Source organism: Balaenoptera borealis (genome assembly GCF_965194805.1).
Source record: "Balaenoptera borealis genome assembly, chromosome: 15".
Classification (NCBI taxonomy): Eukaryota; Metazoa; Chordata; class Mammalia; order Artiodactyla; family Balaenopteridae; genus Balaenoptera; species Balaenoptera borealis.
This window is the reverse complement of record NC_138871.1, coordinates 77,234,091-77,257,265: the sequence shown is the minus strand read 5'-3', so window position 1 is coordinate 77,257,265 and position 23,175 is coordinate 77,234,091. Positions and strand designations below refer to the sequence as shown.

Genomic DNA, 23,175 nt, shown 5'->3' with positions numbered 1-23,175 from the left:
AACTAATACTTTTGTTTGAGTACTTATTATGTGGCAGAAACAAAACTAAGCACTTAACGTGTAATTAACACGTAACTAAGCCTCACTGTTAAACTATGAAATCATTACTGTTACTATGCCCATTTTACAAATAAGGAACCTGAGGCACAGACCATTTAAGAAGCTTGTCTAAGGTCACAGAGTGTGTCAGGTGGTTCTCTGGCAAGCAGACGCCAAGATAAGTCAGAAACGCCAGAGATTTGTTGGAATAATGCCTGTGAAAGATAAACAGGGCCGAGGGCAGGAGTCTTCACCCTGCAATGCCGTCCTGACACCTGTGAAAGGAGAGGAGGAGGATGGGAGATTGAGTAGAAGAGTGTCATACCAGGGTACATATCTGAGAAAATCTCAGTAGCCCAACAGGTAACTCCAGTGCAAAGGCTGCACACAGAGGGCCTCTCCCTGAGCAGAGATGCCCAGGCCCCAGCATCCCCACTGCACTCCGTCATCGGCTGAGAGCAGCCTGGCCTCAAACACTGTGAAGGGCCCCAGAGGTGCTGCAGCGGGAGGCCACCAGCTAAGTGCCCTCCCCGCAGCTCCGTGACAAGTTCTTTCTTGGCCGGAAGTCTGAGCAGCCGACCCCCGTGACTGCCACAGCAAGAAGCTGTGGCTCGAAGCAGGTCTTTTGCTGACTCCAGAGCCCACACCCTTGTCCATTACGCTAGACTGAGAGGCCCATGGATGATTAGGTCTCTGAATGCTTTCTGCCAAACTTATCACGATGCCAGTCAACAAGCTTTACAGAGCCCTAACGTGTGCTCATCCCCATGGGGTGTGAAGACAAAGCCTGGCCCTGCGTAAAGGAAATCCTCGGCTGGGGAGGGTCACAAACCAACAAAAACGGGTGCTGAGATGAACCAAACACAGTCCCTACCTTCAGAGAGGCCTCCTTCTAGATGGAACCAGCAACCAGACAATTCTAAGAGCAAAACAATGTGTGAGAAGGGGAAGCACAACCAAAGGAGAGCCCTAGCCCAGTCCCAGAAGCAGCATGGAAGGCTTCCTGGAGGAAGCGGCTTCTTAATGGGTATCTGGGAGGTGGCTAGGCATGGGCGGGATACAGACGGGTAGTTGTGGGGGAGGAGTGCTGTGTGTTTCCCAGTGAGAGGTGGGGGGGGAGGGAGGGAGGAGCAGGGAAGAGAGCAGGAGAAATAACATTTCTGAAAGAATTAACAGCATCTGCAAGGGCCCAAGAAAAGGGACAGTACATTCACAGAGCCGTCAGTTCTTCTGGAAGGCTGCGGATAAGGAGGGCAGCCAGGAGAAGGGAGGTGAGCTAGTGAGTGGCCCCGTCAGGCCTTTGTCCTGAGGGCAGCAGAGGGAAAAGCTGCAGTGAAGGGCTAAGCCGTGTGGGACGGATGCTGACCCCAGTGAGAGCGACCAGTGAGAACCGGGCGATTCGGGAAGGTTTTGGGGGGTTGGGGAGACCTGACAGATTTTCAGCAAGAATGACTCAAGTCATGAGAACCGACAGAGCTCCCATTAGGGTTCACACGCCATACTCCCCACCAGCCAGACCTTGACCCAAGCAGAAGGAGACGTGGGAAACTGAGAACTGGCGATTCTATTTCTCCATCTCCACCCTCCGAAGGGAAGTTTCTGAGGAATATTGGCTCTTTCTGGCAATGTTGTTAATAATACTGTTAGCCAAGATGTCCCACTGCCTCTGTTTTCCCACCCCAAAAGTTCAACCATCTGTTTGATGCCTACATTGACTTCCCTAATTAACTCCACACTCCAGGCAGCTCCTTACAACCCAAATTGTTTTTCTTAAAATGTATTTTAGAGTTTAAGTAGCCGTGGCTCAAGCTCATCTCCAGGTTGTAGACGGTTAAGACTTCTCTGTGATCTTCATGTTGAGCATCCTTATTATTCATTGTTGTGTAAAAAACACTCCAAACTTTGTGACATGAAACAACATTTATTATTATTATTACTATTATTATTATTACTATTACTGCTACTACTACTATTATTATTATCACCTACAGTGCGGGAGGTTGGCAGGCTCAGCGAGGTGGTTCTTTCACACAGTTTTAGTAAGAGGGGGGCTGGAGCTGGAGATTTAAGCCTTCTTCACTCAGATGTCTGGCGACTGACGCCAGGGCTACTAGCCAAAACACCTGCGTGGAGCCTCTTCACACGGCCTGAGCTTCCCCGCAGCAAGTGTCCTAAAAAAGGAAGAACCAGTCTGAACCTTTAGCAACCACTATGACCTAGCCTTGGAAGCCCAGAGCACCACTTCCCCACACTCCGCTCACTGAAGCAGCTGCAAACCCCACCCAGGTTCAGGGAAGGAGGACAAAGATCTGCCTCTTCATGGTGGGCTGTGAGGTCACATTGCAAAAAGAACATGTGGCTGGGAGATATCATCATGGGCATCTTTTCTGTTCGTTATATTTTTTAATAGATCTTTATTGGAGTATAATTGCTTCACAATACCGTGTTAGTTTCTGTTGCACAACAAAGCGAATCAGTCATATGCATACACATGTCCCCATATCCCCTCCCTCGTGAGTCTCCCTCCCATCCTCCCGATCCCACCCCTCTAGGTCATCGCACAGCACTGAGCCGATCTCCCTGTGCTATGCTGCTGCTTTCCACCAGATGGGTGTCTTTTAAAAGTACACCTGCCACAGACGTGACAATTCACATCCCTTGACAAGCAAAATGCCCTCACGCTCTCCCCAAGGGTTCCCAGATCTCACTCCATTATGGCAAGGCTTGACTTCAGGATCTTTTCATCTAAACCAGGTCGAAACACCAGCGAGGGCCCACAGGTACAGTTCCTCTTCTATGGTGTCTCCACTAAAGACCCGGAACCAGCGTGACACATTATCTGCCCCTTACACACCCAACATACAATGGTGGGACAAGCCCAAGATAACTGCTATACAGACTACTGTTCAAAAAAAGGGAAAACAGGAGGCATCCAAAAGTAACTGGATCAGAGCAATTCTCCGCTACATGGACAAATGATCTAAAATGTAAAAATTTGCATTTATTCCTATAAGTTTTCTCCTTTTCATTCTAACCCAAAATTATTAGCCCTTGGCCCTGGGGAGTGCTAAATGGAAGAGAGATGAGCCCCTGGAGAGGGCAAAGGAAGAAGTAGAGTATTGTCTTGGCTCCCATTGGGGGCACTCGTCTCCACGCAGTCATGGGGCTCTATCAGCAGGCATGTCCTCACGACCACACTCTCCTGGCCCAGCCCACTGGCAAATGACCACACAGCACCAGTCTTATGTCTTCTCTAAATAAGCTGGGACATAGAAGTCGCTTTGATCCGATGCTGGTGCCAAGCGGGGAGCATATGAGTCTAAGGCTGTCAGCAGCCATCTTCTGCATCCCAGGGGGAAAGCTATCTGCAGAACAAAGCCAGCGGTAGTGGGGAGCAGAGCCAAGGACTTGAGCAAACAGAGTCCCGATGATGCCATTTGAGCCAGACCTCTACCCCAGGACCTTCAGTCAATAATAAATGCCCTACTTTGCTTAAGATATTTTGGGTGACATTTTTATCACTTGCATCTGACAGTGTCCTAATACACACCCATTTTCTCCCCAAGTTCTTTGTTTTCAGCTAAGGCCTGACCTCCCATGGGCCCTCTTCATCCTTCTATAAGAAGGAGGCCCCCCTGAAGTGTATACGTCAATCCTCTAGCCGTGGGGCATTCCCATGAAGGGAGGAAAGCCTGCTCTCTCCTTCCTGGATCCTCCAGTTTTTCCAAGCCCTGGAAATAATTGGAAGGTAACCATACCTCACACATGACAACTGTCTCTACTCAAACTCAAGCCTGCCCTGCCACCTACATTGACCATGACTGTGAACGCACGCACTACAGAGGAAAGTGCTAGGATGGTCTCACAAGAGAGCTGCACGCTTGGTGCAGACCACCCCGGACGCTGCCCCAGTGAGGACCAGCCACTCTCCCAGGGCTCTACCTGTCAGCTCCTCTTCTATATGACTTGGAAGCTGCTAGTATCAACATGTCAGCCGGAAATGGCTCTTTAATCACTGCAAAGTTCCTCCTGATTGTAAAGATTAGCTCAACCTCGGGCCTCGGCCTCGGGCCAAATGAACCTGCTTTGGTGACAAATTCAGAAGCCAGAGGCAGGGAGTCTAGAGGGAGCTTGCCTGGGGGTCGTGGCCCTCCCAGGGGCACTGAGAGCCCGTGTGTGAACACCACTGGCCTCGGGTCCCTTGTTTCCAGCCCCAGATTCCCTCCAGGTGCTGCCAATCACCTGAGCTTGGTTTGGTTTTGCAGTGAAGAAGCTGTTTTGGGGGTTTGGAGAGGAAGAGGCATTTGGGCCAGTCACCTGGTTACAGAGACGCACCTGGCTCTCGATTTTTCCGCAATCCTGAGCAGGCTGTGGCTGGAGGCACTGCTGGCAGGGTTTTGGAGACAATAGGAAAGGTCTCAGCAGCTGAAGTCCTCCGTGCCTGGTGCCCCTGCATGGACACACTATACGACTCCAGAGGAAAACGGCCTAAAAATGGAGCCTTCTGTTATTGTAAAATACAAATTTGCAGCTCGATTTAATTTGGAAACGGGAAGAAAAATGGGATGACATACTTGATGTGCAGACCCTGATGTTATCACCTCAGAATAAACCTGTGCCAAGAGGTGTAAAGTTATGAACTAACAGGGAAAACAAAGAAACCCGTCTTGCTTAATCCTAATGAAAAGGATGACACGTCTCACACTCAGACTCTATTCAGGGCCCTGCCCTGTCACACACAGGCATGCCAATCACGTGAGCACCCCCTTTTGGTCACGTGGGCACCCCTCTTGATCACGTGCACACCCCCTTCCAAAATAACTGGGATTGTGTGTGAGAACGATTAGCCAAGCTGAGCAGCAGTCCCACTCACAACTTGGTCAGATTACACGCATTCTATGCCTGTGTAGAACCCAGGGCCTTGGATAACAGGGGTCTGAGAAAGAATGACAGGGTGGGGGGCAAAGGAGGGTCAAAGGTGCCAGATGCAGCAAAAAAGCCTGAGTCAAAAGCAGTTTGGTGACATACCCTCTGATGCCCATCAAACTCCATCACTCTCCCATTCTGCACTTTGAACCCAGAGCAGCCTACACATGAGGCATGACCCAGGGGAGGGGAAGATATTTTCTTTCAGACCCTAAACATATGTCATTCATTTGCATGGACGCTCCAGTGGGCTACAGGCTACAGAAAGGCTGGGATTCTCTAGGGCCATACCACCTCCCACCATGTAGCTGTAGCTCCATCCCCACCCTTGTGCCCAAGAAAGTATTGTCCACTTCAGCAGATTAACTACTGTCATTAACAAGCCACCTGTGGCTCAGCTCACAATAGTTTCAGATGCCCAATATGGCAGACATCCCCATCTGAGTGGCTGACTCAACCAGCCAATGGCACAGGCCTATTTCACGTGTTTATTCCACCAAGACTTCCCCTCTGGTCCTGCCTTCAGAGCCTCTTCAACCTCACTTCCCCCGTGGTAGGTCCTCAGCCTTTGAGCGTGAACTTGAAAAACAGTGGATCCTCATTTATTGGAAAGCATGTTTCTAAACAATACCCAGTAGATTCTCCAGTGCCCCGTGAGGTGGGGTTAACTACCATCCCAATCCTCTTAAGACATATTCGTTTATTTTTTGAGCACCTACTATGTACCAGACACTCTTCTGGTAGTGACCAGAACAAAGATCCTTGTCCTCAGGGAACTTACATTCTAGTGGAGAAAGAAAGACATTAAAAAATAAGCCTAATAAATATGTACATTAAAACAGTACATTATAAGGTAATAAGTGCTGTGGAAAAAAGACAGAAGGGGCAGGTAAGAGGGTTCGGTTTGCAGAATTGAACAGGGTGGTCGGGGTTTGCTTTGTTGGTTTGAGCAAATACTCAAAGAAAGTGAAGAGTTTTAGACAAGTGGGCAGAGAGGGAACAGTGTTCCAGGCAAAGGGAACAGCCAGAGCAAAGGCCCTGCGGCAGGACAGGTGTGGTACCTGTGAGGAGCAGCAGGGGCCACTGTGACTGGGACAGAATGAGCCAGGGGGAGGTCAGTGGAGAGGAGATGGAGGGGAACAAATTGTTCCAAATAGACGGAGCGAGTTCCACCCAAGCCCCGAGAGGCAGGACCTCACATAAGTCGGGCGGAACGCAGGCCCCTCGCTCAGAGCCCCAGCTGCTTCCCCCGCCGATTCAGGGCGCACAGGCTTTCTGCTCCCAGTAGCCCTCCTCCTGCCTTCGGTCCCCACCACTGGGCCAGCAGACCCCGGACCCGGCCACCACACACCAGGACAGGCTGCTCTCTCTGGACCCCCAAAGAAACCATCCCGCCTCACCCCTTCCCCTGGCCCTGTGCTGGCAGGAGGGCTGACAACGTGAAGAACTGAATTATAAAACTCACCAGGTTGAAGTTCTTCCCTTCAATCCAGGCCCAGAAACCTCGGATTACAGATCCAAGCTCCTGGGATCTCCCAATCAAAAGCTGGCGCCCACGAGGCAGGGGCCAGCCAGGCCCGGGAGGTGGAGTTCTCACCTCCCAAGCAGCCAGGACCCAGCGGCCATCTGGCTAGGCTCCGCATGGCCAATCAGACGGCAGGCAGGCTGACACCAGGGCTGCCAGGGCACCGGGGCTGCAGGAGGCATCTGAGGCAATGCTCCGCAAGTGCTCACGCGTAACTGAATCAGGCCTTCACAAAGAGGGAAAAAAGTGCATTACCAAGCCCTAGACATGCCAAGAGCTCCTTGGATCCATCTTCTTCCCAAGCCTCACCCTCTCCTTGGGCTCAGCCTGTTACAGCTAAATGGTTCTATTTATTGCCATCCAGGTTTTTTGCTTGGCAGGGCGAAGGGGTGGCCGACCTAACCCAGCAGTGACAAGTGGCCACACTCAGCCTGCAGGCGCCAAGCTCGGGGCCGTGTTGCAGCATCCCCACTTTCTCCTCTTTCTCACAAGTAAACGTCTTCCACGCCATGGGCAAACTGGAGCCCCGAAACCACTCTCAGAGGCAAGAGGACTAGTAGAAGATGCTTAGATGAGTCACTGGGATTATGGCAAAGTCACTGATTCTCCCTGGACCTCAGTTCCCCTTCTTATAAAATGATAGGGTCCAAAAGTCACCACTGGAAGGGCTGTTACAGCTATGAGATTATAGAGACAGTTCAGTGCCCTGCTTTGAGAACAAGAGACTTTGAACCTAGGGGAAGAACTGAGGGGTTCAGAGGCCTGGATCTGAATTGCTACTCAGAGGTTGCTGCAAGACATAAGAGGGGCTGAGAAAGAGAAAGGGAAACGCTCCCTAGAATTACCTTTTGGCTCAGACTCCCAGTGCAGGCAGAGTATGGGACCGAAATAAAGTTCTGACATTGGGTTTGGCAACAGAATGGCACCCCCATTCACCGGGGTCAACTTCAGCAGAGTTGGGGACTTAGAACTCTGAGCGTTAGGAGCACAGCTGCGAGTAGAGAGGGTAAAATCAAGGAGTCTCCTTCCAGTGGCAGAAGGCTGATGGGAAGGTAGCTGCAGTAGAGAGACTAGTCTGGGCCTCCAGCATCTCTGAAGTAGGAAAAGAGGTGGAAGAGACTGACTTTGGATGAGAGGGATGAAGAGTCTGATTTTGTGCATGTCTAGTTTATACCGGAAGTCAGGAAAGAGGTCAGGGTGGAGATACGTATTTGGGAAATGTTTGCAAAGAAAGATGAAAATGGAATGGAGTGGATGAAGGAGAAAAACATCTAGAGAGCATATCGGAATATATTGGAGAATGTTGCATTTAAGAGTTGAGAGAAGGCCGAGTAAGTCAGGAAAGGAGGCGAAGAAGGGGCATCCAGAGAGGTAGGAAGAGCCAGGGTGGCACTGAGCTAGGGCAGTCATGGGTGCTGGTCATCAGCTAGTCCTGCCTCCCTTCTGGGAGCCTGGTGGGACGGGCACTCCTGACTCCTGTTTGTAGCTAGTGGACACAGATGACTGTTTTTGGCCAATGAGCTGTAAGTGAAAGCACTATGTCGCTTTCAGCCAGACACTTAAAGCTGATGTGAGACACTCGACAGCTCCCTTTCCTCTGCTGCAGTGACCACAGTTCCAGTAGAGGCTGCTCTGTGGGTCCACTAGTGAGACGACATGGAGCAGAATCAGAGATCATCAAGAGTCAGAAACCAACCTCTTTGCTCTAGTCTTTCCTGACTGATACACTAATGGAGGAGTTTCTAGAAGGAAGATGGTGGCCAGCAGTGCTGAATGGAGCTGGAGCATGGGGACTAGGAAAAGTTGTTGAGTCCGGCAAACCAGTGGACATCGGTGACCCTCACACTTGGGTCGTGGGCGCAATAACCAGACTGCAAGGCATTAAGCCTTGAAGGCAGGAAACGTAAACTTTTTAAATATTTGGGGGAATGTCAGAAAAGAAATGGGGTAGCATGAGAGCCAGCTGGGTAGGGGAAAGGCTTAAGTTTTTATTTTTAAGAGAACCCAGTGAAGAAGCAAAGGGATAATACGAATGATGGTGTGATTGCCCAAGCTCATTACTTCTCTGTCTGTTCAGGAAGCAGAAGAAGCGAGGAACTAGATCTCTTGGCCCTGCAATGTTTTCCTTTCCTGGTTGCACACTCACTCCAGGAGCTGACCAAGTGTCAAGGGGACCGAGCTGAAATTGGCAGAGGTGGGGGAGCACAGAACAAGAGAGGAGGCTCCAAGAAAGAGCCTGGTAGTAGAAGGATGGAGGGGAGAGGGAGGAAACTGATGGAAAGACGATCATCTCAAGGAAACTGGGAAGTTCAGGAGCCCCTAAGGATTGACCTCCAGGACGCGAGTTCCCATGTCTATAAAATGGGGCTAAGCCTTGTGACACAAGGTCATGGGAAAGATAAGAGAGGATGACGCATACGTACCAGCCCGTTACAAACTGTAACGCTACATGCACATGGGATGGAATCATGGCTGGAAGCCACGGTTTGAGGTATCTTTACCAGAGAATCCATCACCTCTGGTTGCTGCCAATGAGGCTGAACTCCCAAATCAGCCACCATGGCTTGCCGAGGGGACAACCTCAGGTCTACACCGGCTGCACACAGAGTTCTCGCACACTCCAGGGTAGGGAGAGGAGGAAGACCCGAGTCCCATCCATCTGTAGCCTCACTCCGTGATCCTGGGCTAGTCAGCTCACCGTTCTAGGCCCCAATTCCTGATACATCAAATGGGGGAAATGGGACCAGACAACTTCTGAGAGGCCTCCCAGCTCTGACATTTTAAGATGCAGTGATTCCATTAGCCCTCTAGCTGTACTTCTTTGACAAACAAAACATAAAACTATTTGCAATCAATTAAACCTGAAACAGTTACTATATTATTAAGTAGACGAACAGACACACAAAAATAACAAAAGAACTAATAACTGTCAAGTGATATTTTTGATCTTTAATTCCTTTGACTCAGTCCTCAGCCCAATGACACACACACTTTGGCCACATTAAAACCCCTTTACTGCCAAGGAAGGCTCCAGCTGGGCCAGCCAGCCAGCGATGTGCCCTCTCCCTGGCCAGCTCAGAGCGCCCCTGTCTTGCGCTGCCTCCAACAAATGGGCTCCAGCTGTCAGATGCCTGTGACAGGCAGCGCACGTGTGTCCGAGCCCACCTGTGATTGCAGCCCGCCCCATGATGGAGAGAGTGTGTCACTGAAACAAAACACATAAAATTAGCACTTGGGTCTGTGCTTACCCTGAACTTCATAATTGTTACCAAAGACACATGCTAAGATGCAGGAAGAGGAATCCTAAACTCTGACCTTCCTTAGCCCTTAGCCCAGTGCCTGTCAATCGGCTCAGTTGGAAAGTCAATCCTGAGACACCCCGGGGAGGCTGATACCCAGGAAAACTTCCCCCAACCTCTCCCATCAGTGTGTGAGCCAATCAACCTCTCTCTCTCTCTCTCTCTGTCTCTCTCACACACACACACTTACTTCAGCAAAGGCCACCAGGAAGTGTTGGCCATGGTACTTGGAGCTGATCCCCTGCCTGGGTTTGATTATTCCTCCTCTCTCAGTGGCTTAAGTGGGGTCAGACAGGCTTGAAAATTGGGTCATAAATTAGCCGAGGCCCATGACAGTGGGCAGTTTCCACTGAAGGCAGCATTCAGGCCCCTCTGCCCGTTGAGGACCAGCTCAGCTTGGCAGCCCGGTGCAGGCAGGATGATGTGTCTGGTCTCAGGCAGCTGTGTCTCATTTCCACATCCAGCGCGAGTTGGCTGTGGTCTTCTGGGAAAAGCAGAATTCTGGGCCGAGCACACCCCATCACCCCAGGCGCCAGCCCCCCTCCCCTGAAGTTGGCAGCTGTGAGACGCCAATGGCATTGAGGTGAGCCTCACTGAATCCTTGGGTGGGACAAGCAAGGCCTGGGGACAGGCAGGGGTCCTTGATAAGTCACTAGGCCTAAGGCAGCCCTAGCTGTGCTGATAGGTGCCCTGGGAGGCTGGGGCCACGCCGCTCTGCCTGCATTTACCGAGGACGTATGGGGCCGGCAGCACGCAGGGGCCCTGCAGACTGAAATCCGTGGGTCTGCTGCCTGGTGCTCCAGGTTCAACGGCGCGAGAACACTGCACAATCCGGACTGAGGAGAGCGTCATGAATTCAGCCTTCCGCAGCACCGCCTGCATCCCACAGGGCCCTGCCTCAGCCAGGACACTTGTGCTCTTCGCACAGCAGTGCAGAAGCCATGCGCTAGGGGTCCGGAGGCCTGGTTCTCATCTTACTTCCTTCACATCTGCACAACCTAAATGGAGAAGGAAAGGTTTAGTTCTCTGAACATCACTTTTCACCTCTCTAAGATGTGATGTCTGGACTGGACCATCTCTAGGGTCCTGGCTTCCATACCTACACTTTCCTGTATAAACTTACTTCAGGGGCCAAATCTTACAAACAGTCGTAGAGAGAAGACTCTAAAAGCAGGGGGACTTCAGGAGCACTGTGGAAGCTCCTGGCCTTCATTGTTGCCCTGGTCGCCCACTAGAGTTCTAGAAATTCCACTGGAAGAGACTCAAGTCCCAGCACAGGGCACTCACCCAGACTATGGCTTCTCCACCAGAAAAGGAAACACCGGGGCAACTTTTATTCATTCATCTCTTTGTCTCCTACTGAAGAAAGCTACACTCCTTCACCTGCAATTTAAGGGCTTCAGAACAGTCTGGCCTCATTTTGCTTTTCATCCTTCCACCCCAACCTGCCCTACATGCATCTTCAGCCCAGACTCAGGGGCAGACTCGCTATTCCCTGAGCTTCCCTTCCATCACCCCACCTTCTCTTTTCAAAGGAAGAATATCATATGCCCTTCACAGCTCAATCTACCTCTTCATTGAAGAAGGTCCTTAAGGGCTCCCACAGGGCACTCCCCGCCCTGGGTGTGAGGGGTTGCTCTCACCGACAGGGAGAGGGGTGTCCTCACCCTTAAGACCAGAAGGAAAGGAAGGAGGGCCAGGGAGAGGCTCCGAGTACCTCTGGCAAACGTGGCCTTGGCCACAAGAATGTGAAGATGTCCCGTAGGGAATTCCTTTATTAAGATGGAATCTTCTGGTGGAGTCCGCCTAGAACTAGAAACTGAAGAACTCAGGCAAGGTGTCTGAGAAACTGCCAGCTCTTTAGGACTAGAAGGCAGATGACAGAGATAGAAGCCATGAACTTGGAGGACGGGCTGTAAGAGCCATGGCTTCTGGAATCCTCTGTGCCATTTTTCCTTGTTCTTTTCTTACTGATGAGTAATCAGTCACTGTCTTCTGAAATTTCTAGTCTGCCCCAGCTGCTCCAGGGAAAATCAGGGTAAACTGATTTTCAGGGTAAATCCAGGACCAGGGTGCTCAGTAAGAACAGCTATGTTTATTAGAATGAATCTCTTGATGAGATAGACCATTTTTTAGGAATATAAAAGTTACTAAGATTGACCCAAGAAGACTATTCTCTGAATAGACCATCAACCATGAAAGAAGCTGAAAATGATTTTGGATGAATTATCTCTATAAAAGGTGATGAGTTCAGTTTTATGGATGAGTTCTTTCAGATTGCTCTAGAGCAGAGAGAAAAATGGAAAACTTCCTAATTCCTTTTATAAGGCTAACAAAATTTTATGAGAAACCTGTCAAAGATAATATACAAATACATGCATAATGTTATATATGTAATACTGTATGCATAGACACACATATACATATATACACACACATACAAATACAGACCAATCTTACTTATGAGTATACATTCAAAAATCCTAAATAAAAAAACCAATAAATCAAATCCAAGGGCTATTAAAAAATAACTCAATATGACTAATGTTACATTTGTTCCTGGAATGTAATGATGATTTAACGTTTGGAAGTATATTGTAGTCCACATCAATTAGTCACAGAAAAAAAAAGGTCATAAGAGATTCTAAGGATGTATTTTTTAATGTAATACTTTTTGTGAATTAAAAAAGAAAAAAACTTAGCAAACTAGAAGCCTTGAACTTATACCTGTAATCAACATCCTACTCATGGTGAAACAATAGTTGCATTCCCATTAAAAATAGAAAAAAGGTGAGGATGATTTCTATCACTTTCATGATTAATTTCTAGCTAATAACATGAAGCAGAAACATCATATTTTTAAAAATCCAGGAGATCTAATTATCATTATTTGCAGAAGATACTATATTCTACCAAAAAAAAAAAAAGTAAAATAAATCCCAGGAGAAAAACTACCAAAACTAATAACATTTAGTAAGGTGAATAATTACAAGTTAAAAATACACAAATCCACAGGTTACCTGTATGCCAGAAATAGCTAGTCAAAAGTTAATAGAAAATACAATGTGGGGGGGGAAGGATTCTATTTAAATGAGCAGAGAAATAATAATAATAATAAACCTAAAAATAATCTTAATGAGAAAACATGCAAGGTCTATTAAAAATATTTTTTAAAACTTTACTGTGATATTTCAATAAAGATGTTTAAAACAAACAAACAAACAAACAAACAAAACTTTACTGTGAAACATAAAAGCAGATTGGAAGAAAAACCATGTTTCCAGGGGGAAAACTGAATTTTTTTTTTCAAATTCTTTCCCAGCCATTTTTCAAGAAGAGTTACACACAGCAGGAGGGGAAGAGTGGGGCTTGCAGACCGTGTTCTCACAGGCACTCACATCCTCACGCTGGCACAGGAGAAAAGGCCCCACTAGCCACGTCCATGTGTGAAGATTTAGTGTCCCTGAGAGAGGAAAATTCGTAAGCTTTAGAAACATGATAGAACATGAAACACGATGATAATACTTGAAATCAGCCTTGGAAATTGTGAACCATAAGTTCTCTTTGTTCTGTGACTGTTCGAAAATCACTAGTGATTCATTAAGGTAGGAAATTAAATGAGTAAGGCTGTGAGTGCCATCTCATGGAGAAAGCAACCGATAATGGTATCCAAGTTATCGCTGTCACAATCTTTCCCCACCGTGTAAAGGCTATACCATCTGATGTGGCATAAAGCCCCAGTGATAAAAGTAGTGTGGGGCTGCTATAAGAGTTGTTAGATAAATCACTCAGACAGAAGGTATAGCCCCAAACATAAGACTATATGAGGACTTCCCTGGTGGCGCAATGGTTAAGAATCCACCTGCCAATGCAGGGGACATGGGTTCCATCCCTGGTCCGGGAAGATTCCACATGCCGCGGAGCAACTAAGCCCGTGTGCCACAACTACTGAGCCCGCGTGCCACAACTACTGAAGGCCGCGCGCCTAGAGCCCATGTTCCGCAACAAGAGAAGCCACCGCAATGAGAAGCCCACGCACCACAACGAAGAGTAGCCCCTGCTCACCACAACTAGAGAAAGCCCACGTGCAGCAACGAAGACCCAATGCAGCCAAAAAAAAAAAAAAGACTATATCAATGCATTACTTGATAAAAGGGGCATCATACATCCATCAGTGAGGAGAGGAAGGGTTAATTAATTAGTAGTAAGGGCTAGTGGTCTACTTTTGAGGGGGGGATAAATTCTCAATTCGCTCTTATGTGAAAATAATTCCAGATGAATAAAGGGTTTAGCTGGAATTAAATGAATGAAAACCTGATTAGAAGAGGATATAGAAAAATAGCAGAAAGCATTGAAACTCCATGAGAGCAAGGATGTTTGTTTTGTTTGCTGCTGTATCTCCAGTATCTGGAATAGTGTGTGCCACATAGTAAGTACTCTATAAATTTATTGGAAGGATGAATGAATGAATAAGTGAATGAATGAACGAATCTTTTTTCCTTTATAAATTTTCTGGTTACATACTTTGTTGCTTTTTCTGCTAGGGCGGTTTTTTTCTTAGTTACTATAATTTGTCTTTTTAACTTCTTATGTCTCCTTACATATTAAAGATAATAACTCTTCGGACATTGCACTTATTGCAAATAATTTCCCAAATTTGTCTTTTACCTTTTCATTTATTTGAGTTGTTTATATCCCCCCCCCCCAAAAAACATATTTATATGAGGTCTGTTAATTCAGTCAAATTTCTTTTTTAACTTCTTTTGATTATTATTATCTATAGAAAATCCTTCCCAGTCCCAAACTGCTGAGGTGACTGAGACCACCCTGAGTGGTCTGGTCCAAGTTACTTCAACAGTGGGGTTATTCCATCCTTTCCTGGGACCTGGGGACCTGTTTCAGAGGCATCTGATCCAGAGGGTTTCCTATCCCAACCAGACCCATCCAACCCCCAAAGCTCCCTTTCCAGCTCACTCTTTTGCATAACCACACAGTGAGGTCATGTGTTTAGGACACCATTGTTCCGTCACCATGGAGATGATGAGATGTCAAAGCACTGGCAAGAAGCCTCCCATGCAGGATGAAGCCAAGGAAGAAGATGGAGAGAAGAGAGGAAGGACTAGCCCATTAGCCAGAGAACCCAAAACATCCCAAGTAGCTCATGAGGTCATCCTCACACACACAGTTTCCCAGGTGTCAGATTTGTTTGGAAAGCACACAACCTCCAGCCCAGCCTGGCATGTAGCGACAGCTCACAGGCAGCACCTAACCTCCAAAGAAGACATTCCGGTCCCTTTTAACCTCTGGGGCTTCCAGCCTGACTGAGCTGACTGATGGCCTCCTTTGGAATTCTCGAGTTAGCTCTCCTGTTTTTCTCAGAATATAACTCCCTGTTCCCAATCACTTTACTATGTCATCCTCCCTGCCCCCTTCAGATTCAACTCCTGATATACTCTCCCCTCTGCTTCCAGGACAACCATTCTAAGGCAAGAATCTGATTGTCTTACTCATCTTCTAAAATTAATTCAGTGATTAACCATTGTCCTAAGGGAAAAAAATCTAAATTCCTTAGGAGGCTATTCAGACCCTTTTCAATCTGGGTTCTGCCCCTACTCCAGCCAGCCTCTTACCTCACCCTTCTTCATACTCTGCTCCAGTTGTATTGTGCCTGGCATTTGAAAATGCTGTTTTTTCCTTGTAAACAACTACCTCTCACTGATACCTACAGGATAGGCAGAGTCCTCTGGAGGTGGCATATATGTCCTCATGTTTGAGATAATGAAATTAGGGTCCAGAGTGGTTAAATAATTAACCCAGGGTAACACAGCTTTTACGTAGCAGAGCTGGGATTCAAATTAAGATCTTTCCAACTTTAAAAGTCTTCGTCTTTCCGGGACTTGCCTGGAGGTCCAGTGGTTAAGACTCCACACTTCGATGGCAGGGGGTGCGGGTTCGATCCCTGGTCGGGGAACTGAGACCCCACATGCCGTGAACTATTTCCATTTTTAGCACTGAAAGTCCCATGTCCTGGGAAACCCCTCATTCCCCAGCAAACTGGGATAGCTGACTACCCTGCTGCTGCCTTTTGCTATTGATACCAATTCATCTTTCACTCATGAGTTCTTCCTCTGCCTCCTCCAGGAAGCCTTCCAAGACCACCTCACACCCCTAGAAGTATATTTCCCCTCTCCTGTCACATTCCTGGACCTACCCCTAGCCTGAAAAATCACCTGTGTCAAAATGACGTGTCTACTTATTAGTCTGTCTTGCTACAGGATGAATTTCTGACTGTTGGAACCCAGGCCTGTTCATGTCTGTGGCCCCAGGGCATGACAAGTAGGGGCTCAATTCAATTCGTGTTTGTGTGATAAATGGGCAAATCTGACCAGGGCTGTGCTATGGGTAACCAGGAGGCCAGGATCTCCTGAGAAAAGTGGTTTCCAGAAATAATTCTGCAGTTAAAAAATTCCCGAGTGGGTCCTGTCTGGAGTTCCCTGGTCAGCAAGCATAACCAAAGCGTTTGCTCTGCTTGGCACTCACAGGCCCTATCAGGTCTGTAGGTGCAAATCTGACCCAACCCCTCTGCTGCTGGCTTTTAAGCCCATTGGCATGTCCAATGCCCTCCTTACAAACTTCTGGGAATGTTGGGTTGTGGATGCATTTATACAACTGTTCCGGGAGAGGAAGAGGAAGGGAAGGAAATATACAGAGTTTACAACTTTCCAAATGGTTTCTGCTCTGAAGTCACGGAAATGATGGTGCTTGACCTCAGCACCCCCCGGAGGGAACTGCTTCTCCACACCCCACCTTCCACCCCCACTTGCCCTCTGAGAAGACCCTTTGCCCAGAGAGAAGGAGAATGAAGGTAGCTTTGCTCTAACCTGGATGTTCCGGCCCTGGTGAGCAAGCAGACATGAAACAAGAGTGACAGAAGAAGAGATGCCCCATTGTTCGGTGTAAGAAAGAGTTCAGATTCAGACTTGTTCTGATTTATCCAAACACGTCCCACTGCTCTGACGTGCACCTTCTGGAATCAAAACCACCTGACACGTGTCAAAAAACCAGCACCACTGCCCCCCGACAGCACGTGACATCTCTCTCCCTGCAGAAGGGACCGATACTCTGTCCAGCCACCGCCTCTCCTTTCTGCCTTTGCCCCATGATGAAAGCTCTCCTCCCACAGAGACACTCTGGAAGCACTTGAGGAAGTAATAGTGAATAAAAGTAATTTTAGCTCTTGGGACAAATACAGATAAGTTCAGGGACAAGAAGAGATGATGGAAGTGGGAAAAACTGGTGCCCAGAAAACTCAGGAGTGAGGCCCACAGCTTACTGGGCCAACCATATATTTGCATTGACAATCATCAAAAGGAGAGTAGGTTTATTATTCCTCGATATGCATAGCATTTAAGAGTCACAAATGTTCATTAGCTCCTGTTGAGCTCAGTACCCAAATTTGGGGTAGGAAGGGTCGTGATTATTAGTCCCACCATGTAGGTGGCAAATTCGAGGCGCAGAAAGGGTATGCAATGTACCAGGTCCACAGCTGGTGAGAAATGGAGCTCACACTTAAACCCAGTTCTGTCTCACTCCAGATTTTATTTATTGTAGGGCAACACTCTTGTAACCCTTACTGCGGTCCAGGCATTGATCTCCTGTTCTCATTTAATCTTTCTCATGGCCCTGGGCTCCCCTCTTTGCTCCACTGGCATCTCCTTCAGCCCCTTCCCTCTGTCCCCTTCCCGCATTGCCAAACGTCCTGACAGGCATCTGTGACAAGTAAGCATTACCCAACTTACTGCACAGCCCCCCTGAGAACCAGGTGGATGTCGGAGACTTCGTTTGTCCTAATTGGGTTTCTCCACCCACTTGAGCTAGTACATATTCTGAACATCCACTGTGTGCCAGGCCTGGAGCCAGGGACCATGGAGCTCAAGTCCAGACACACCCCCAGCCCCACAACTTTGGCCAGTTCACGCCCACATGCCATCTGAATCCCAGCAATCCAATGAGCCGAGCTGGAACTTCCCAGGAGGGAAATGTGGGGAAGTTCAGGCTGCTGGGAGAGCCTGACAGGGAAGCGGGGGGGATTCTGAAGTCAAACACAAGATAGGCTCAAAGGATTGTATCCAGTGACCCGGTTGGCGGAAAAGTTAGGTACCCGCTAGCCAAGGAAGTGGTTTGGGCATTTGTGATGGCACTTCCTGTTCACACCACAAGATGTAAACATCCATTCGGCAAGATGGACAGCCTCTCACCACATTTGGAAGAGCTTCTTTTCACTGAATCCCATTGGCTTTTAAAACTTTTTAAAATACATTATGACTTTTCAGGGCATTTGAAAGAGTTTAAAGCAGACGGGCCTGCAGACAGGACAATGGTCTCTCTTCTGTAAGGGCAGAGCAAGGAAACTCCTACAGGGACTCTTGCCCACCTGTGGGGACTGAACTGCCTCATCGCCAGGACCCTGCCAATCCCCCTCCCTCCTTTAAAGTCTTCCTCGGAGAAGCCAGCACTAAGCCAGGCACTGGAATGGCACAGTCAGTGGTTGCTACCAGGCTGACTCTGCAGGCGCGGGGTCGGCTCTCGTTTGGAGGGCAGCTACCCTCCAGTCTGGTCCCAGGATTTGGCTCACCATGGAAACTTCGCTGAGCAAGCCTCATGGTCTCCCCAGCTTCCTTGGTTCAAAGAGATACAACCTCCCTTGCTCCAGGGGAAACCTCTGCTCAAAGAGGAGAAGAGTTTGGCCATGGGTGTGAGAAGCTCACCAGGCTTCATTTCTTCTCCACACCCCACCCACATAGCCACCCTCCCCCAGGGAAGCCCACATGGAGGGACTGGACCTTTCAAAAGGACTCTCAGGTTGTCCAGAGTCTGAGGAACATTCTGCTGCTCTTCTGGCCCTGCCCTAATCCCTTTCTGGTTTCTCCAGCTGCTGGAGATCAGGATATAATGATTAGCCCTCCCTCGACAGTCAGGATCTAGGAGATCATGATTCCAATCACTCTCCAAGCACGCCAGCCTTAGAGAGCATAATGTTTAAAAACTAAAAATCCTGTGGAGAAAGTACTCATCTGCAAATAAACAGTCACCCAATTCCACAGGTGGGCATTTGCCTGGCTTGTGGGTTACCCACAGGCTTGTAAGGGATCCCGGAGCCTACCCTGTCCTGGCATCATAAGGGGAAGGGTAGAAAGTGAGTTTGGTTGGTGTCAGAAGGCTGCTCGCTTATCTGGAGCCTCCCTCCTGGGTGGCTGGAGAGCGAGTTCTTGGAAATGGAGGACCACACCCTGTCAGGAAGAAGCAGCAGGGGCACCAAGGGGGATGCTCCAGGGCGGGGCTCCAGGGCGGGGCACCCTCTGACTGCAGGGGGCGAGGGGAAAGCTGCTGTCTCTACAAACTGGGCCTCTGACGTGCTGACTGCCAGGACACTGATGTGATTTCTGAGGCAAGAGAGAGGCCCTGAAACAAACCACCACGCCCACCTGCCTTGGTGATGGAGAATTCCCCAAGGAGGGCTGCGGCTTCATGCCGCCAGGAAAGAGGAGCACAGCCACTTAACGCTTTTCCTAAGGAGAGTGAGTAACTTCTGAAAGCAGATTTGATTCATTAGAAAGAGATAAACTCCAGAATAATGTCAAAGAGGACCAGAAAGGGATACAAAAGTTGAGACAACCACTTTTTCCATGGAATATCCAGTGTGACCTAGAAGTAAGGGCTGGAATGGCTACAAAGTGGGGGCAGGGTGGGTCTCTGTCCCAAGAACAGTCTCTGGCATTTATAGGCAAGGCACAGAGGTCCAGAGAAAGCTAGCTCTAACTGAGAGAAGACAGGAGGGGAGAATTTTAAGAATTTCTTGAAAACCTTAATGCCTCCTACCACCGGTGCCCTACTTATCCATGAAATGCCGCCATTGGCAGTACAATTCTTTGAGATATAACAAGACTGGGCCCCAAAACCCAACAACACTACCCCAGTTGGCACCCAGTGGTATTATTCCCAAATTCCCAGCCCCCAGAACCTTGGAATTAAGATAAAAGCCACTGATAATACCATTATACATTAAGTATCCCTCTGCTGCATTTCCTTAGCAAATAATTTCTTCTTGGTGTGTAACTGACTTAAAAATCTTTGATTAGAGCTTGAGAGAGGCAGTGACTACAGTGAGAAGCTCACAGAAGAGAGACAAGAAGGGGGTCTGACCAGCTCTGCCACAGCGGGGCTGCATGCCTTCTGGCCCCTCCACTCTGCCAAACCTGCTCTTGTCAAGCTACCCAATGATGACTTCACTGTCTTCATTCTACTTGCTGTTTCGTCAAGATTTGTCACAGTTGGCCCTTTACTTCTTCTTGAAACACCCTATTACAGGTTGAATTGGGGCCCCCTCCCAAATTCTTATGTTGAAATCCTAACTTCTGGTACATCAGAATGTGACTTTCTTTGGAAATGAGGTCATTGCAGACGTAGTAAGTTAGGATGAGGTCGTACTGGAGTAGGAGAACCCCAGTCCAATCTGACTGATGTCCCTACAAAAAGGGGAAATTCACGCAGGGAGAAGGCAGCATGAAGATGAAGGCAGAGTTCCAGGGATGCTTCTATAAGCCAAGGAATGCCAGAGATAGCCAGCAAACCAGCCAGAAGGTAGGCGGGCCCTCTCCCCAACAGCCCTCAGAAGGAAGCCACCCTGCCAACATCTTGATTTCAGACTTCAGGCCTCCAGAACTGGGAGACAATAATCTGCTGTTGTAAGCCCCCCAGTGTGTCATGCTTTGTTATGGCAGCCCTAGCAACCAACACACAGCTCTTTCTCACCATGCTCTCCTCTTTTTTCTTCCTGCTTTCCTTTCTTCATTTCTGGCTAATTTCTCCATACAGGAGTATCCTTTGCTCAGCAACTCACCCCTTTATTTTCTCCCCTTACACTTTCCCTGGGTGATTTTAAATAGTCCCATGGGGTACAAAAACCAAAACCACGTATACACCAGTTTTAAATCTGCCTCTCCTAGACTCATAGATCCAACTGCCTATTGCATGCCCCTGTGAATGCCCAACAGCCATCTCAGACATAAGAATTATAACACCTGCCCCATGGGAGCTAAGTAGCCAAATGGGCCACTGAAACCGAGCAGGACCTGTGGGGCTCCTGGGCACAGAAGCCTTTCTGTGTCCCCCATTTCTTGTTTGTAGGGAATAGACTCTAGCATCCATGACCTTCCCTGAGTCCCAAAGAGCAGATTCGAACAGTTGCTAATCAGGGAAGGGAGAGGATGCGAAGACAAGCGCGGAGCAGTCAAGAAACAATCGTGCAGCCTTGGGGCAGGGTCCTGGTTCCACCTCAAGGGATACACATAACAATATCTTTGAGCTCTTTACAGAACTAAAAAACCCCCAACAAATGAAAGGTGTTAGTATTCTTCATTCCAGATTAAAGGAACAGAGAAGCTCATCAAGATTAGGAGACCACCTGAGGCCAGAATAAAGGAGTGCAGGCCCTGCACACACCGTAACCTCATCAGCAACCCCACCCTTAAATATTGCTATAAAACTCCTCACCAAGTCCTCCCAGGTTGGGACACACAGTTTTCAAGGGCAGGAACCTGCTGTGTGCCCCTTTGTCTGGCAAAGCAATAAAGCTATTCTTTTCTACTTCACCCAAAACTCTGTCTCCGAGATTCAATTCAGCACCAGCACACAGAGGCAGAGTTTTCGGCATCAGTTCCAAGAAAAAGGAGCACATCTCAGGCTAAGTCTTGGGATAAATGAAGCCACACCCTGGGAGGAAAGTCACATATTCTCCTGGCGTTGATTCAACAGATCCTGAGCCCCAACACATGCTGGCCATTCAGGGTAAAACGAACAAGACAAATGCTGTTCCTGCCTTCTTGGACCCATATTCCAGACATCCCCCAAAATATTTCCACCAGTCCATGAGACAAATTACACAGGATGGCTGGCAGAAAACCTCTCAGAATTATTCATGCATAAGACTAAATCTGCCACATAAGCTACAGCAGTTCTGACTTTTATGGTTCAAAACTGATTAACCAGGACTTGGTGGAAGAGGGTAGATAAAGCATTACCAATATGTATGGGTGATGTGGTGGGGTGGAGGTCAGAGTGGAGAACAGAGGGTCTGATTACTGAGCAGACCGAACCATGCTAATTAGCAGATCCATTGTTTGTATGCGCGTGGACAGATTCTTCCAAAGCGTATCCTTACTCATCCAAAGCTAGATCAGAATTCAAACTTTGCACGGTGGGCACAGAAATGACTTCATGTGCTGTTTTTTTTTTTTTTAATGTGTAAATAAGCCAGCAGACAATAAAATAACAAAGAAAATGTCCAAGCCTGCACAAACATGAGCAAAGTATAGACTTAAAATTTTTTTCCGGTCATGAGGGCAAAGCCCCTCCTCAGTCAGCCTCCTCCCATGTTTCGGAAGCACCCCTCAGACCCACATCAAGTGGCAAAACGTTCAAATCCAAACTGCATGCTCCTCAGTCATTCGGTCCCAGTGAATGTTACATGAAGATCCTTTGGTATCTCAGAGCCCCATCCTGTCATCCCAGATCCGCCGTCACGTGAACCCAGCTTAGTCTAGTGTCTCTGCCACTTGACATGACGTCACTAGAAGAGCATGTCATCTGCGCCTTCAGGGCCACCCGGTGCTCTGAGATGCCCCAGGGCTCCAGCTTCGGGTGGAGCCAGGTTGCGGAAAGAGTGAGTGATTATGAGTGGGTGGTTGAACCCGATGTAGCAGATGAAGGGCAGCCAGAACCCCCAGGGCTTTGGCCAGGGGATACTCCACCTCAGCTCAGGGTCCCTGGTTAGCTGCCCTGTAGCTGTTCGCTGGATTCAAGTGCAGGGGTGGCAGGGAGAGAGGCTTGCCCAGGAGCCTGTTGGGGTTTTGCACGGCAAGTGCTCGCCTGGGGGCCAGCGCAGGAAGCAGCCTCCCTGGCGGCAGGCAAACTCCCGGAGCCTGGGCTGGGCCCGCAGTGCTGGGCCTTCTTCATCATCCTCCCTGTCCCAGGGGACCAGCATAAGAGACCGCATGCTGAAGAGCAGCCAGCAGGGCCAGAGGAAGGCACACGCCACCAAGAATGAGGCCAGGCATAAGCCAGCCTGCTTTCCCCTCCCCCATCCCCGTCCCCTCTGCGTCGCTGACTCAGGGCTCATCCGCAGCCCCGAATCCCACTCTCTCTGACTGGGGAACTCTTCCGGACCTCGGCATTCCCAGCAACTAGAGCTCACCTTCCCTACGAGGCCACTGCGTGTGCCGGCGGGTAGGAAGCCTCTCACCCAGAAAACACAAGGGCCCCCGCTTTGGGGCTCACTTGGGGGCTGCTTGGAACCAGTTCCAGGGGAAATCTCGATATCTGAGTCTC

The 23,175-nt window shown here is 48.7% G+C and overlaps 1 long non-coding RNA gene across 3 annotated transcripts in view; it reads right to left on the bottom strand.

Moving 5' to 3' along the window:
• Positions 1-1,193: 1,193 nt before the first annotated feature.
• Positions 1,194-23,175, bottom strand: part of LOC309612047 — a 35,794-nt gene continuing 13,812 nt past the window's right edge. Inside the window, exons 3-4 of one of the 3 annotated variants that reach the window (XR_014234900.1) lie at positions 4,375-10,787; positions 1,194-3,404 (exon numbers count right to left, since the gene is read on the bottom strand). This is a non-coding gene — a long non-coding RNA (uncharacterized lncRNA). Of the gene's footprint in view, positions 10,788-23,175 lie in introns of all 3 variants that reach the window. The other 2 variants (XR_014234901.1, XR_014234902.1) reach the window with 2 other exon arrangements.